Raw genomic sequence first — 17,400 nt, forward strand, 5'->3', positions numbered from 1 at the left:
TAAATTGAATATACATGTTTTTTAATATAAATGATGACAGTGTAACCAGCTTCATACACGTGAAAGTGCAATGTGCTTCCCTGATAATGATTCTGCCTTTGGATTTCTGTTGCTATTAACATTGGTTTTTTCATCAATTACAATCAATAAGAAATCTATGGTCATGACGTTTGAAAATCAGTTTGTTAACATATTGATGGCAGAAAGTAATATTGCAATAACAGTTCGCTTGATAAAGAATAATGCAAATTTTGTCAAACTAGAATACCAAATTTACTTCTCATGTCAAGATTCTGTATAATGTGTTCCTAGTGTGTGATTTGAAAGCGAATGAAATTCGGGTTTTATAAGATTCTTTTCATTTTGCATAACGTATCTCTAAATATAAAACCTCCTGATCTCACACTTAAGTTGGTAATTTAAAAAAACCAAGACAACAAAATATTTAAAACTGACAAAATATTTTTCGAAATGGTTTTTCGATTGTGAAAAGGAAGTATTTGTATGCATTTAATTGTAAAAGTAAAACCTGTAACAAATAGTGCAGATATGTCCGGCAGACATACTAGGTTCCAGACTAAAATCCATTTATTCAGTTCACCAGCAAGTTGTGATATTAGTGAAGAACATTCTTTTAATCACAAGTTGTTTAAGTTCACTATGTTCGGGAATCTGTATTATTTTTTGATGGCTTGCAAGTTACTTCATTTTTTTTATTAATATTTCTCTGCTTTCCAGAGTTAATATTTGTTTTCCTCTAGTATATTAAGTTTAACAGATGAATTTCTTAATGCATAGTCAGTGGGTTTCGGTAAGGTGCAAATGTTCCATTCTAGATAAGACAACTAGTCTTTTTTTTTCTTTCCAATGGGGCTGTATAGGAGACCCACCTCAAGTTGCGTCTGGGACATAACCAGACTTAGCGCTCCCCAACTATGCTTCAGTCTTTCGTGTGTCACCATTAAGGTGCTGATGCATGACACAGTAGTGTTTTTGACGCCCAGTTTCCACCGGATGGAGGCACCTGGGCTCTCATTTGATGTGAACTTACACTAGGAGTTTAATTTAGTCAACCGAATACCCAAGGGACCTTTGACATGCCGTATAATCATACGAGATGGTTGCTGAATATTTTTGGCATCTCGAAAATCCACCGACTGGCCACCCAGGTCAGAACCTGGGTCCCCAGGCGTAGAAGGCCAGTGCCTAACCATCATGCCACCAGCCGGCACAACTACAGTCATTGATGCAATATATCTTTTTGGTATTGTCATTTAAAATACTTGAAACTAAACCAAGCTAAAATCTTATTTAAGCAGATTTTAAGACAAGAACAAACATTCAAACAGTTCTTACAGACGGCTGATTGCATGTTTGGTAAAATAAACTGTTGTCCTAAACAGATCTTGGATTTTAACATTACAAGACAAGAACAAACATTCAAACAGTACTCATAAATGACTGATGACGTGTTCGGTAAAAAAAGCTGGTGTCCTACTGAGAGCTTAGATAACTTCCACCAATGGCTAAATAAAAAAAGTATGCAGCAGTGCTCAAATTTATCCTAAACACATACGACATTATATAAATTCATAGGCATTTCTGTCAAAAGGATGTGTTTAATAATTTCCCGGTAACGTAATCACTAAACCTTCAAACCATTAATATTTCAAATTACAGATAGTTTTGCTTTCTTCTTTTGAGGATTGATCGGGATTAAGTTAACGTTTTTTACTGTCTTCTCGCATTAATTGTTATTTTTTTGCTATGGTATTTGGAAGTTCAAAGTTCATCCTCGTAAAATATTCGTGTCTTGAAGTATATTTTTTTATTTACATGCTACATTAACTTTATTCACAAAATAAACAAACATAAATTTTGCCTCTTCGATTTTGTGCACTTTAAAACTAGTTACTCAAAATGGCCTTTTGAGCTTGCTGCCAAAAACACTAACACTAGTAAAGTTTTCTTCCCCTTGTCAAGTGATGAATTGCACCGAAGATAAGACAGATAGGTTTCGAGAACTTGAGAAATGATGTCGATTAAATGTTTTGCTTTATACTATTATTCAATTCCCTCAGTTGTATTTTTCAGAAAATTTCGTAAACGTTTTTAAGCTTAACAGTTTTTTTTTTAATTTTATTTTTAGAACGTTATTATTTCTGTAATGTAATAAGGGAGCAAACATTTGGTTAAAAAAATATAGATTTGATTGTATATAAGTTTCATTTATGTACCATTATAGATTTGTGAAGAAGAAATGTTGTTAGATACAGGTTATATGAACCACATTCCAAATGTCAAATTTCAAAAACAGCAATGTGTTTCGGGGTTTCAAGGAAAGTTTTTTTCAGTGCAAAATCCTAAAATCATTCAACAAAAGCAAACGCCTTTTTGTACTAAAAAGGAGTTTCTTGATTCCCCGTAACACGTGTCTTTTATTGTTCTCACATTATACATTTATGAAGGCGTGTAATTATTATTTACTAATTTCTATATTAATTTATTACCTGAACGTTAGCATTGAGAGCACATTTGAATACTTACTGTTTTTTTCTAACGTGATCAAACAATAATATTTTTAAAAAATTTCTTGCTTTGCTTCTAACGCTAAAAAATAGCATTATTTGGCAGAGAATTTGCAATTAGGTATATTGCCAGGTAGATGCAGCAGACTACAGCTCAAATATTAGGCAACGAATAATTGTGAAAAATGCATCAACTAAAAAAAATAATAATAATTTTCTCTAAGCATGATTGAATGCTTCATTGAAAAAAAAGTGTAATATGTTCTCTTTCGTTTGGTAAAATTAAGTGAAACAGCCGATGTAATGTATTAATAAAAACTTCAACTGTGCTCTAGTTAACTAATATCTTGTGAATAACTATCGTGTTTATCTGCTTACTTGCTTCAATGTCAGGCAGCCAAGTCACTAATTAAAGACTTTTTGGATCAAATACAGCTATGCTAACTTGCAGAGTTAAACCCCTGTCAGACATCGGAACGATAGATTATTTCATTCGGCTGTTTAACACCTTGACTGAGGCTTACTTGGTTTACGATCACTGGAATAGGTAGCATCGTAAATATGGGACGAAGTATAGTACGCATTGAAATCACTTATTTTAAATTAAGTTTTACTTTGACAGTAGCCCAAAAAATGTGGTCGAAACTTTGATTTTGAAGTACGAGATTTGTGGCCGAGTGGTTGGACAGAAATCTTGGACAGTGATTTTTGACTTTCGAACAGTTAGCCGAATAAGTTGTCATTTCTGCGTGCTGCAAATTTTTCCTTATATTCTATGTAAATGATATGCGTTATTTATGAACTAAAACGTATGTCTAAAGGAAAAAAAAAAACCTGACATTTTATTCTTCAATTAATAAAGTTGTAAAATAAGCTCCTAGACGATTACTATGGGCGTTTTCGAAAAGAAACACTAGCAGCATTCGTGTTTCTTCAAAATCATTTGTGTTGTTTTTTGAAGGGTACGTTTAAAAGCAAAGAAAGGTCGCATCTGTGACACCACAGTGTCCGGAAACTCAAAACTTTGACGTTAACTTGTGCTTAGGACGCTCGGTTAACTTGTGCGTAAGGTAGCAGCGTTCGGAAAAGCTTATAATCACTTTCTGAAGGTGGACCCGGAAACAACAAACAACTGCTCTCATCAATCTCTCAGCACAGTCTTGACGTGGTTAGCACGATCAAATGGTATTTTTTGCCGAATCCGGTAGTGATTTAAGTTTTACGTTATATTTGACTGAAGTGTCGTCTGTTGCTAAACTAGACTAACCGAGCTCTAACCACGAAAATTCGGAATGAAGGCCGTTTTAGCAAGCTCGTCGGCATATTAGTCACATCATAACCGTAACCTGACAAGATACGCGGTGTTACCTAATGACTCTTTCGGAACGCTACCTCATACTGTGTGTTTGGTCTAAAATTCATCATGTTTACAACGTTTGTTAGTTTTTTCAAGAAATCCCAACTTACAATGCTTAAAATGGTTTTTATATTACGTAACCATTTGTGGCGTCTCTATTTCTAAAAAATGTGTATTTGAGACTTAGGATAAAAGGGTAAGTCAACTTTCATCTTATCCACATTCTATTATACATTTATTACATTTCAATATGACTTTGAACACATTGAAAAAAGTAAGAACGCATTATATTGCATGCTTATTACAAGAGATTGTAATGATATAGGTGAAGATTGTAATGAGATAAGCCTTTATATATATATATATATATATATATATATATATATATATATGCTGGCTACTTTTAAATGGTCGAAATAGACATTTTTTGTCTTTAATTAACAAAATAAAAAACGCCTGAAAATAAAGTTGTAAGTCGTTTAGACCATACATATTAAATTTTTGCATTAAAATTTAAGCCTGATTGCGAAGATAAAAACGATGGTCATCAGATATTTGAAATTCTCAGATTTCGGTAAGTTCATATAAGTACTTACCTAAATTTTATCTTGCGTAAAGTAACTTTGTATATGGTTGTTTAGATTTCTGCAGTGAGTTTGAAATGCGTGTTATTTAAATATTTCGTTGATAAAGAGTGATTTTTTTAAATTCGAACTCAATGGTGCTTATACTAAAGTAATCAAACTGTGTTTCAACATCTCAAAGATTGTTTTAAGTGTTAGAAACTCACGTGTGTTTTAAATTTACGAATGAGTTCATTCACGATCATTGGTTTTAATTGCCAAACCATTTCTCGCTTTGAAAAAGTAGCTTTCTAACCCCTTAGAAAACTCATTAAGTGACGAAGTCTTAACAATATCAAACACAAGTATAGTTAGCTGCTGAAATAACATAACTAATCTTCCTCAATGGTTTGTTTAAATTAAGGCTTTCCCTTACACATGCATGTATGTTTATTTACAACTTCATTTACATGACACCAAGAGCCTTCAGCTCGTTGTTTACAAAAAAAAAACCGTTTTCGCCTCAATATATATTTTGATCTTATTAGTGTAAAAACACTTGAAACGATTATTTCAGAAAGGGCATAAGTCAAATGGATTTCCGTAGGACTTATGCCCTTTCTGAAATAATCGTTTCACTTATTTTCGTGAGGCTTCAATTTTAGAGTTTTGTGAGTTCATCGCATAAAACTAAACATCGCGAAATATTTTTATGTATATAAAATTTCTTTATTAGCATACAATTTTCAAATTTTTCAGCACGGAAAATCACTGACATCTTCATTTTCGCAAATATGTCTTTTTCATCCCCAGCAGTTACATAACACATACCGACATTTCTAACGCTGGCACACTTATATTTTAGTAAAAAAAACTTGTTTTAACTTGATTCCTAATTTCAAAATAGGTGGTAATCAATACATATTTTATAACTGTGATATGATTTCTATACATATCCTATTTGAAACAAATACAAACAAAGTATAAGTAATGCTATATTGTCTCATGTTACTGGATTTCGTCGCTGAGATACACAAAATAGCGCGATTTCATAGTAAAGATAGGGGAACATAACCTAAGTATTTTTACACAAGTGAATTGATGAACTCATATACGTTTTGCCAAGGAATTTTATTTCGCTACTGACGGAAGCTAAGCATGTATTATTTCTTTTTATTTGCACAAATCATATTTTCTCATCACGCGCATTTTATAAGTCATTAAATGAATAACTTTAAAATCCAAAAAGAAATAAAAATTAATTTGAATTTTGATATTTTGAATTCAAATTATATTTTACGCAATCACGAGTGTGTATATGTAGGCGTTTGTGTGGGTATGTGTGTGTAGGCGTGTGTTTGTGTCTGTGCACATGCATGAATGTGTGGGTGTGTGTATGTGTGTATATGTAGGTGTATGTGTTTTTGTGGGTGTGTGTTTGTATGTGTGTACATGTAGGCGTGTGTATTTGTGTGAGTATGTGTGTATGTGTGGGTATGTGTGTAGGCGTGTGTTTGTGTGGGTATGTGTGTATGTGTGTGTGGGTATGTGTGTGTGGGTATGTGTGTGCGTATGTGTGTGCGTATGTGTGTAGGCGTGTGTGTTTGTGTTTGTGCGTGTGTGTTCGTGTCTGTGCACAGGCATGAGTGTGTGGGTGTGTGTATTTGTATATATGGTAGGCGTGTGTGTTTGTGTGGGTATGTGTGTGTATATATAGGCGTGTGTGTTTCTGTGTGTATGTGTGTATATATAAGCGTGTGGGTATGTGTGTGTAGGTGTGTGTGTATGTGTGTGTAAGTGTATCTTTGCATGCGTGTGTGTGTAGGATATGGACGCAACCTGAAGACGATTTTCGCTAGAGGAGCAGCATCGGGAGGAGTCGGTCGACGCCTGGTGTTGCAGAGGGAGGCGGGGGGAAAATAAAATCAGCGTAACGCCAAGGACAGTCAAGTGAGAACAATAAGCAATGTGATTGCTCAATAATCAGAAAAAAACATTAAAAACAACGTTAAATAGATTTTTTCAGAGTTCGCATTTCCTAACTATTAGTTGAAATTTAAAAGTCTACATTTATTGTTTTTGTTCTCAACTAACATTATTCTTGCATAAATTGCTTAAGTTAGACAAATTTACTCTATACCTCTCTGCCTTGCTTCTGCGTTGTTTTTATAGTTTTATAAGTAAACAGTAGTTAGAGGTTTGTATTCAATATTTTTAAGCGTATAGTAATTATTGTTTCGAACATTTCCTATACTCACTCCAAATACTAACACCAAACACACTGCCAAAAACTATCAATTTAGGTTTTGACATCTAAATATCTGTTGAAAAATAATTAAATTAAAATAAACTTATGTCATATAATAATATAACATGATACACTATCACCACTTTTGATGAGAAGCAATCGAATTAAAAGCATTCATATAGCTTTAAAACAAATACCATGGTTTCATAAACAGCCGCATGTAAATTGATTAATGCATGAAATATGAGTCATCAAAAGCTTTTGTCTCGTTATTCATAGAAGCTAACACATGTAGTTTGTCCCTCTCAAAATTTGCACAACACTTATTCGAACTATATATCAACAATTATATCAGCAGTTACATGAATCATAGTCAAACTGTAGCTATGTATTAATGATCTTAAATTATAAAATGAATTAAAATAAGAAATTAAATTGCTTGCTGAAAGCAAATAAGCATTTTAAAATGACATAAAATGCTTTTACATTATATAATTTCAAAACATAATGATTAGAAAACCCGTATAGTTTTTTTTAACTATGTACTAGCATTTACCTGATTAGTCAATAAAAAATCGCTGAGTCATTTTTTCATATGTCTGTCAAGCTTATATAGAACTTAAACAGATTACCAAAAACTATTAATCTACTTGTTGGCATTCAAATATCTACGAAATAAAGACGATAGAAAAAATATTTAATTGTGTATGCTGTTGTTACACAATACCCTTTTATAACGTTATGATGCCTAACAATATATATATTTCATTGGTGTAATATTTCATACTCGGTTTAAATGAATTTCATAACTAGAACAAATCCTGGGGTACCACTTGCAGACAGGGGCGTGCAGAAGAAGGGTACGCCCTTGCTTGCAGGCACTTGTAAATGCATCCAAACAATTCCATATAAATGCCACTAAGAGCTTTTATCTTGTAATAGATACAACCTCAGATTCTCATATGATTCAGAATCATAGATTCCTTCACTACTTTTAGGCAGTACTTAATCTAAAAACTATCTGAAATTGCGTATATCATAACTAAACTACAATCATGTATTTAGGAGATTCAGTTTTAAAATGGCTTCAATGGAAAAGAATGAAATTTTCAGGCAAAAGAAGTATTTTAAACATTGTGTAATGAACGTTTAAATGAGCAATTTTTTGAAAAGGGAGTTTTAAGTTAATGATGATTAAAGTGTTTAATTCTCGTCTTTTTTAAAACCCTCTACTAACATTTACGTTACGTGACTCGTTGAAATTAAGTTACCCAGTTCACTACATCTCTGTCTAGCTCCTCCGTGAAAACGGCAGGTGCGGGAGTCTCGCTTGTGTCCGTGTCTATCTGCTACGTTACTCATTCACCTTGGTTTAACATTTTTTAACATTTTTTTTCTTTTATTTTATAAAGCATCACATTTAAAATCAACGTATTCTTTTTGAGCTATTAAACTCTTTCTTTCATTTTTTATAGTGAAATGTTTAATCACTATTAAACATTAAGTGAATCTTTTCCATAATCTTTTGTTCCAACGATCTGTGTTTATAACTATGTGAAATATTTGCATCGTGACCTTGTCACAAATATAAATATAAATAATACCAAATTTTCGACCAAATACAAAAAAAAAATCGACTTTCTTTTTTGAAATTTCTAAAAAATTATTAACAAAATCTCCAAGTTTATTCAAAAATAAATAAATAAATAAATAAATAAATAAATAAATGAAGGGTTCCCAGCATAGACTAATAATAAGAATAGACCGAGCTATGGCAACCCTTTTGCTGCTCATATACCAAACCATGTGACTGGTGGATATCCTAGCAACAGCGGGCGCTGATCGTAGCAGGCGATCAACGCTCGCGAGAAATAAAATAAATGGAACTGAGGGAATACGAAAGAATGATCTTTTATGGCGTCCGATTTGTAAATTTGTTATTCTAAGTTGTAAATATTTTGTTAATATAGTGAGTTTTTCGTTTAGATAGTACTGTGCATTTTCTTTAGTCAATTTCAATAACTCTCTAAGCAATTAAAGATGCAAGCGCACAAAACAAATCGGTAAACGGTAAGATTTTTACCTACAATTTCAATTTAAGTTACCGATTAGTATATTTTTGCGTTAACGCAAAACGTTTCCGCCCTTACGTTCACGCCAAAGCTGACGTTGCAGTTCCAAATGAAATAAGTTACTGAAAACTGTGATCAAAAACTAATTACTAATGTCAAAATAATGCATAACTAAAAGAAAAACAGTTCAATCTCTGCACCTAGAAAAAATTATATTGAAAACACATTACGTCTTAAAATACATGTCGAGTGTCAAACTATAGATAATGTTGCCATCTAGCAACCATGCTGCCAAAGTTTTCGCCAAACCTCCCACTAGTCACATGACGTATCCATGAACCAATTTTTCATCAGCAAGTCTGGGAAAGCTCGGTCTACTCTTATTATTGGTCTATGGTTCCCAGTTTTCTTTATTTTTCAATATATTATTTTTATATGACACTTAAATAAATTATGCTCGCACGCCCCCGCTCCTAGAATCCTAGAAGAGCTCACTTCATATTGAGATTCACTGTCTTAGTTACAGAATATTAGGCATGAACCATAATGGCTACTCATCTACATCGATCACCAAGCCAATACCAATGCAAAAAATAAATAAATAAAATAAGCCACCTTTCTTATAATGTATTTTCTATTGTTTAGCTACAAATATTATCTTTGAATATCAGTTGCTTTTTATTTATTATCCTGTTTTATCGTCAGCTTTAAACTAAATATAATACTTGAAGTACCTCAGCAAGGGGGTGTACGTGCCAAATTTAAAATTTGGAGATAAATTGTGCTTTGTGCAGGAGGATCTACTTCTTTATACTGGCAAATGGCAGTAAAAGTATCATGCCAATGGTTTGAGCTTTGCAAACGTTTTAATCCAAAATTTAAAAATTTCACTAATATCAATTTACTTCTCACTGCTCAATTTGTCGTATGGATGATTTGCATGAACGTTTGAACTATAAGTTACATAAATCTTACAAATCTGTGAAACAGCATTACCTCGAAACAAGTGTTGCTTATTTCAAAAGAAACATCTGCAAATGCTGCTAATTATGAAACGAAAACACTTTACATGTGCACACATTAGTACTTCAAAATGAGGATTCATACGCTGTTAATAAAAATCTGTTAATAAAAATAATCTTTGAAGTTAAATAAATATTCAGTAAGGGAGGGGGGTGGACAGAACTCAAACAAACGTTGTTAACGATTAAATAGTGAAGCAACAGCAAACAATGATATTTCAAAATGAAGCATAGTTACAAAGGGAATTGTTTGTGCTGAAATCTTCGTTGCTTAAGTATTTTTTAAACTAATGAATCACTAATAATCGGAACTGCGTAACACATGAATACAGTCGATTCCCGACTTAAGCAAGGGATGCGTTCCAAGACTCCTCGCGTAAGTCGAAATTTCGCGTTGTAGAAAAATGTACTTAGTTTTTTTTTTAACATATCAATTTGTTCTAGACACTGCTAAACGGCCCTTAAACTGCTTTAAAGCATTCTTCAACTACAGGGTTTGTCCGGAAAGTAATGAGTCTCACATAAAGAACTGAACATTTACTGTTTTTAAAATAAAAAAAAAGCCATTTTATTTAACATAAAATACTTTAAGATGCACAAAATGAATGATCAATGGGAGAGAAAGACATAAAATAAAAACAACACAGCATGCATACCAGTATATAGTAATAATAAAATTCTGCACTATAATAGTACTTTACAATAGATATAGTAATAATATTCATCAGTTGAAAAAAAAAGATGGTAATGATTTATGCTCCATAATCAGATTATTATTCTTTTTTAATACGTTTTTAAATACGATTGCTTTTCTTTTCTTTTAGTATAACGATTTCATTTATGGAAACAGCCTCTCTTCCAAGATCTTATTAATCCACAGTACAAGAGCAGTTTCCATTATGATAAAACATATCTACTTTGCTTACACACTCTGTAAGCTTCAATATTGAAAAAACGTTCTGAACTTTTATGAATAACTTTTTTTTTGACTTTAAATTGTACGTATGGAAGATTCACTCATATTTATTGTCGTGCTACCGTCGACGTTTTGTAGTTGTTCAAGCAGATCGATAATTAATCTTAACATTTTTTTTTTTTTTTGGCAGAAACTTTCTTTTTCTTCCAATCTTCATATTTTGGATGAAACAGTGCACTAAGGTGTCATAATATTTCATCTACTTTAATAATTAGACTGAAAAAAAAGATGCTGAGTGATTATTTGATGCACTAACAACGCGATGCGTTGACTAGTTTGGTGTAAGAACTTTCGCTGTCAGTGATGCTAGAGGGATGTAATAACATTCACGAAATCAATATTTAGTAGCCAATAAACGAAGCCGATACTTTCTTCCAAGAAAAATCTTGTTGTCGACGAGGAATTCGTGTTAGCTCTAAAATTCTTTGCTAGTGAAAAATTCGCGTTATAGCCCTTTCACGTAAGTCGAATCGCGTTGTAGCGGGAGTCGACTGTAGTGAATAAACACTGTATAAAGAACGTTTGCATGTAAGTTAAATCTAGTATTATTTCATAGGCTCCATAAAATGATTAAAAACAGCCTTGATTTAAAATTGAAAAAAAAAAAAGATGAAACTTTTATGAAAAAAGTCTTGGCATTTTGAGGTTATCAACTACAAATGCCTATCTTTACTTCGTGTAAGTTTTAAACAATTTAACCATGCATTCATTTTGGATTGCATTTAAGTATTAGTCTTATCCGTTACAAACTGAATACATTTGATTTAAGTAACTTCATCATTTCTTTGTTAGGCCATTTTAATTACATTGTATGCCTTTAAATTAAATGGGACGAGCTTTTTGCCGCATGTAACTAGTACTGCATTAAACATTTACAACAAAATATTTGATGAAACCTGATCTTTAATCTAATAGTTAGAAACAGTAAATTTGTATTCAAAGGGATTAACATGAATGTAGCAAGAAGTTTAAAAAGTGATAAGCATTGCAAATAACTATTTGGCACGTTCTCAGTATTTTAGAAAAAAAAAATATATTCAGCAATATTTCCTAAAAATTTTGTAAGCTTTTCGACCATCAAATTGTAATTATTGCATTAAAAATAATCAAGTTCATGTAGTTTCTGTACCCCTCAAGTTCGCTATAAAATATAATAATTTCATACACTATGATCAATTCGTATCTTTAATTGCAGAGATAAAATTTGCGCTTAAACAAATGGTACGACGTTTGTTTTTGTAAATGTGTTTTAAATCATTATTCAGGAGTTTGACTTAAATATTGCCAGTGCATGCAGAATAGCAAAGTTAAATATAAAATAAACTTGAGGAACTTATCCCTTAACAGGGGAGGTGCGGTCTCACAGACCACTCAAAAGTTCATCCTACCACCCCTATTTTATTTTCTGTCTGATTTAATGTATTTTCCCAATAGCTTTTTGTTTTGTGAACTTGAACACCTCCCTTGCTTATCAGGATGTTTTTGCTAGTGCATCTGGTTTTAATTTCATTCTATTCTTTAGAAGCGGTCTGTGAGACCGCCCCTCCCCCTGTAGGGTTACAATTTTAGGCAGCAGTAGACATGGCTCTTAACGTTAGAGCCGCGGATATGGGTTTGTTTATCTTATCCGCGTTATGCGGAAGAAATGCAAAATATTCTAGATGAGGTTGAGAAATGTTTGCAAAAGTTACGCAATGATGTTCTAAGGACAATAAAGGCTGAATTATTTCTGGAATTACGACGTGAAATACTAATAGTTAAAGGGCTGTCAAAAGTTTCCCGTAATGAGATATAATATATTTTCCGGTATTAAGATGTCCTGTTTATATTAAACAACTAAAATAAAATTATTAATTGATAATAAATTTATTTTTTATTACGATTAGTAAATTATTTACTTCAGCATATGATTTCTCTCGAAAAATCATTAGGCATTTGTTAAATTTCCTCGGAAAAGGTATATTTTAGTTCGAAATTCAAAAACATTTTTCCCCGTGCTAACAAAAGTGCAAAGAATATTGTTTTCATTTATTATTTCATTTAAGGAAATTTACAGGAATGTATCTTATTTACACGATTTAAAAAAATTGAAAATAAAGCGGTCTCTGAGACCTCACGTCGCCTCTTACGTCCAACTTTTTCACCTCCCCTGTTACGCGTTATTACAGTCCTGCTTCACATCAACGAATAAGTAAAAATATCATTGCACTAACCTAGTAGAACTTTTTTTTGCGAATCAGCAAAGTACCGATTTGTACAGTTAGCATTACTGCATGAAAACCACTCTTGAGGATTTTCCTTTTGCGATTCATTTAACTAGAAAACAATGTATCTTGCTTAAGGATAAAATAAGATAAAAGTAATGTCGGATACATCACACTACATTTTCCCTTGAGATGCTGAGGTAACCAAAGTACTAAGATAACAACTCACTTATCTTATTCACAAAAAGGTGTTGTAGGTACGGGTTACACTATTTATTGACTGACTATTTACATAGATATTTACAATGTGTTTACAAGTTGTAGTTGGGGACGAGAAATGGCGAGGAGCTGACGTTGGGGGTAGTTGCGCGTCCGCGTTCCGGTACCTCTTGCCCTGGATCCAGTTCGGTCTTCAGGACAGGAGTGCGCCTCCTAGCGGGCGCTGGTGGCGCCACACCACCCCCCTTGGTAGTTCATTGCTTACGCTTGGAAGATGTCCCGGAAATGGACACGACGTCCAGAACGGGTGGTGACACCTCCGGCAGCCTCCGGAGCGGTGTTCTGCAGTTTCGACTCAGCAGGTAAGCATTTGCTGTCGTCGTCCAAGGAGTAGGCGGGTTTCACCCTATCCAGACTCACCCTTGTGTCCTTTGTGCCGACTTTAATGACAATGGTTTTACCTTGCCGCAGGACGACTCGGTGGGGTCCGGAATAGGGAGGCTGAAGAACTCCCCGAATGGTGTCATCCCGCAGCATCACGTGGGAGCACTTCTCCAGATCCTTGGAGACGAAAGGTGTGTGCCTGGAGTGCCGAGTTGCAGGGGTCGGCCGCAGCCTAGCCATGTGGCTCCGGAGTCGGTCCACGAGCGAGGAAGGATCCGTCGGGAGCTCCTCTATTGCAGTCTGTGCTATCAATTCCCCTGGTAAACGAAGAGGCTCTCCATACACCAATTCCGCAGGGGAGGCGTCCAGATCTGCTTTGAACGCACTTCGTATGCCGAGGAGCACTATCGGGAGGGCTTCCAGCCAGGAAGAGTCGGAGTGGCACATTAAGGATGCTTTCAGCTGCCGATGGAACCGCTCAATCATGCCATTGGCACAAGGGTGGTAACTAGTGCTTCTCGAGCGTTTGAACCCTGTGTATATGCCTAAGCGTTTGAAGAGCTGCGATTCGAATTGACGGCCCTGATCGGTGGTGACGATTTCGGGACATCCGAAGCGGGAAATCCAACCATTGAAGAAAGCGTTAGCTACCTCCTCCGCGGTGATGCCTTCTAGTGGCCAGACTTCCGTCCAACGTGTGAAACGATCAGTCGCGGTGAGGCAATAGCGGAAGGACTTCGCTATGGGGAGGGGTCCGATGATGTCGGTATGCACGTGTCTGAATCTGATGGGAGATGGAGCGAACTGTTCCACGGGGGACATCGTATGGCGAGTGATTTTCGATCGTTGGCAGCTTAGGCAGGCCCGGGTCCAAGATCGACAGTCGCTCTGCACTCGAGGCCAGACAAAACGGGCGGAAACCAGTCGGGCCGTAGCCCTAGCTCCAGGGTGGCTGAGACCATGCAAGGAATGAAAAACCTGGCGGCGTAGTTGAGCAGGTACAAAGGGGCGTGGCTTTCCGGTGGAAACGTCGCAGATTAGTTTGGCATCGGATCCTGGTAACTCCGTTGTCCGAAACTGCAGTGCAGAATCTTGATTCATCAGCGTCTGCAGCTCTAGGTCCGATTCCTGTGCCCTGGCGAGGTCCTCAAGTTTGACCGGGGTAGGCGATAATGCTGCTATCCGGGAGAGTGCGTCGGCTACCACGTTGTCTGCGCCGCTGACGTGCTGGATATCAGTTGTAAACTGCCCAATGAACGACAACTGGTTAAGCTGGACAGGGGGGAGCTTTTCTCGCTTCTGCTGGAACGCGAAGGTTAACGGCTCGTGATCGGTGTAGATAGTGCAGTGTTGAGCTTCCAGGATGTGTCGGAAATGTTGAACTGCGTTGTAAACGGCTAGAAGTTCACGATAGTAAGCCGGCCATTCAGATTGCTTGGATGTCAGCTTTTTAGAAAATAATGCAAGTGGCTTCCAGGTATTGTCGATGAACTGATTTAGTGCAGCCCCGACGGAGAGAGTGGATGCATCTGTGAATAACCCCAGGGGTGCTTCAGGAGCGGGATGTGACAGGAGCGTTGCCTTGCACAGAGCTGCTTTGCAATCGGAAAATGCTTTCTCAAGTTGGGGAGTCCAAGGGATGGGCTGAGAACCTCGCAGGCCCAAGAGAGAGTCATGAAGAGGTGCCTGGTAGAATGCGGCGTATGGCAGGAACCGTCTGTAAAAGTTGATCATCCCAAGGAATCGTCGGAGATCACGAGCGGATTCAGGTCGGGGAAAATTCTGCAGAGCGGTTATGCGGTCTGGCAGGGGGCGTGTACCCTCAGCTGATATTTCATAGCCTAAGAAGGTTTCAGTGGGTATTCCAAGAACGGTTTTTGAGGCGTTGACGAGGAGTCCGTGATCAGAGAGACGACGAAACAGGGCGCGGAGATGCTGTCGGTGCTCCGATGTTGAGTGCGAAAAGACTAAAATGTCGTCAATGTACGGAAAGCAGAAATCCAATCCTTGGAGGGCCTCGTCAATAAAACGCTGGAATGTCTGGCCCGCATTTCGAAGCCCGAAGCTCATGAAAGGAAATTCGTAGAGTCCGAAGGGGGTGATGATAGCCGTTTTCGGGATGTCTTCCGGATTTACAGGGATTTGTGTGTAGGCTTTCACCAGGTCGACAACGGAAAATGTCGTACACCCGCGAATGCTATGTGAAAAATCGTGAATGTGCCGGACGGGATAACGATCCGGGATGGTGCGGCTATTCAGCAGTCTGTAGTCGCCACACGGGCGCCAGCCGTCAGACTTCTTGGGAACGAGGTGCAGCGGGGAGGCCCAGGGTCCTTCGGAACGGCGTGCAGTACCCTCCTGCACCATTGAGTCAAATTCGGCCTTAGCGATTTTTAGTCGATGTGGTGCAAGGCAACGTGGACGACAGGAAACCGGAGGTCCAGGAGTTGTCCGAATGTAGTGCAGAGTGGAATGCCGGACCTGGCGCACAGCTCCGGCTGGTCGAATCAGGTCGGGGAATTCCTGTAGAATTTCGTGAAAGTGAGAGGAGTTGTTTTGGAGGAGTTTCACGCTTGGCTGCTCTGAATTTAACGGCAGGCCGGTGGTAGAAAGTCCGGTGGTCCCATCAATCAGTCTTTTATAATGACAGTCCGGCAACAAATGGAAGTATGCCAAGAAATCTGAGCCGATGATAGGGAGGGAAACGTCTGCCACAACGAATCGCCAAGAAAAACTTCTGCGCAGGTTGAAGTCTAATTGGAGCATCAATGTTCCATAGGTGTTGATAGACGAATCGTTCGCTGCACACAGCTGGAAGTTAGGGTCCGGGCGCCGGGTTGACACGAGGGAAGCGGGGTAGGCACAGAGGTCCGACCCAGTATCAATAAGGAACCGCTGCTTGGTGAAGCGATCAGTAACGAGAAGGCGACTTCCTCCAGATTGGCAGTTGGTAGTCGCCGCTATTGACTGCCGTGGAAGTTTCCCTGAAAAGAGCAGGGCTGGGTGCAACGGCGAGCTTTCTCCTGAAAACGCCGATGATAAAAGCAGACCGCCGCAGGGTCGGGCGAGTGACGAGGGATGGAATTTCCTTGGCCCCTAAATCGGCGATCTCTTGATCTGCCGTGGGAATCCCCTTCGGAAGCGCGAAAACTTGACCGGCCGAAACTGGTTTCGAGCGCTGCTACTTGCTGAGATAAAAGTTCCACTTGTTCACTGAGCGCGGCGAAATCGGTAGGGGGGGAAGCAGCAGGGTGGAGTGCATGAACGGAACTGTGGAGCGGTGCTAGAGGAATCTCCATGATTCGATCCGCTGTCTCTTGCCCTGACGTCAACAGGGAGAGAAACTTGTCCTTGCAGGATGGCTTGTACGTGAGGGGGAAGACGTTGCAGCCATAAAGAGCGCAGCAGGGTGTCTTGGATGGCTATTGTCCCTGCCAGTGATTTCAGATGTCGCAGAAACTGGGAGGGTTTCCGGTCTCCTAGTTCCTCACGTCCGAGGAGCTGGCGAACGCGCTGTTCCTCAGAGAGGGAAATTCTTCGGATGAGCTCTGTTTTCAGGTGATTATACATGCCTGAAATGGGGGGATTGATGATGATGTCATCCACCTCCGACGCATATCGGCTATCCAAGTTTGCTACCACGTGGTGGAACTTCGTGGCGTCTTGGGTGATGTTAGCTAGCAGGAACTGCGATTCGACTTGTGCGAACCACACGGCGGGTTTCTCCGGCCAAAAGGGAGGCAGTTTCGCCGTGACGCGGCAGATGGAGTTGGGGGGGTCGGCTGAGGGGGCAGGATTCGTCGCTGCCGGCAGACGCTGCTCATACA

The sequence above is a fragment of the Uloborus diversus genome, chromosome 7 (genome assembly GCF_026930045.1).
Source record: "Uloborus diversus isolate 005 chromosome 7, Udiv.v.3.1, whole genome shotgun sequence".
NCBI classification, from domain to species: Eukaryota; Metazoa; Arthropoda; class Arachnida; order Araneae; family Uloboridae; genus Uloborus; species Uloborus diversus.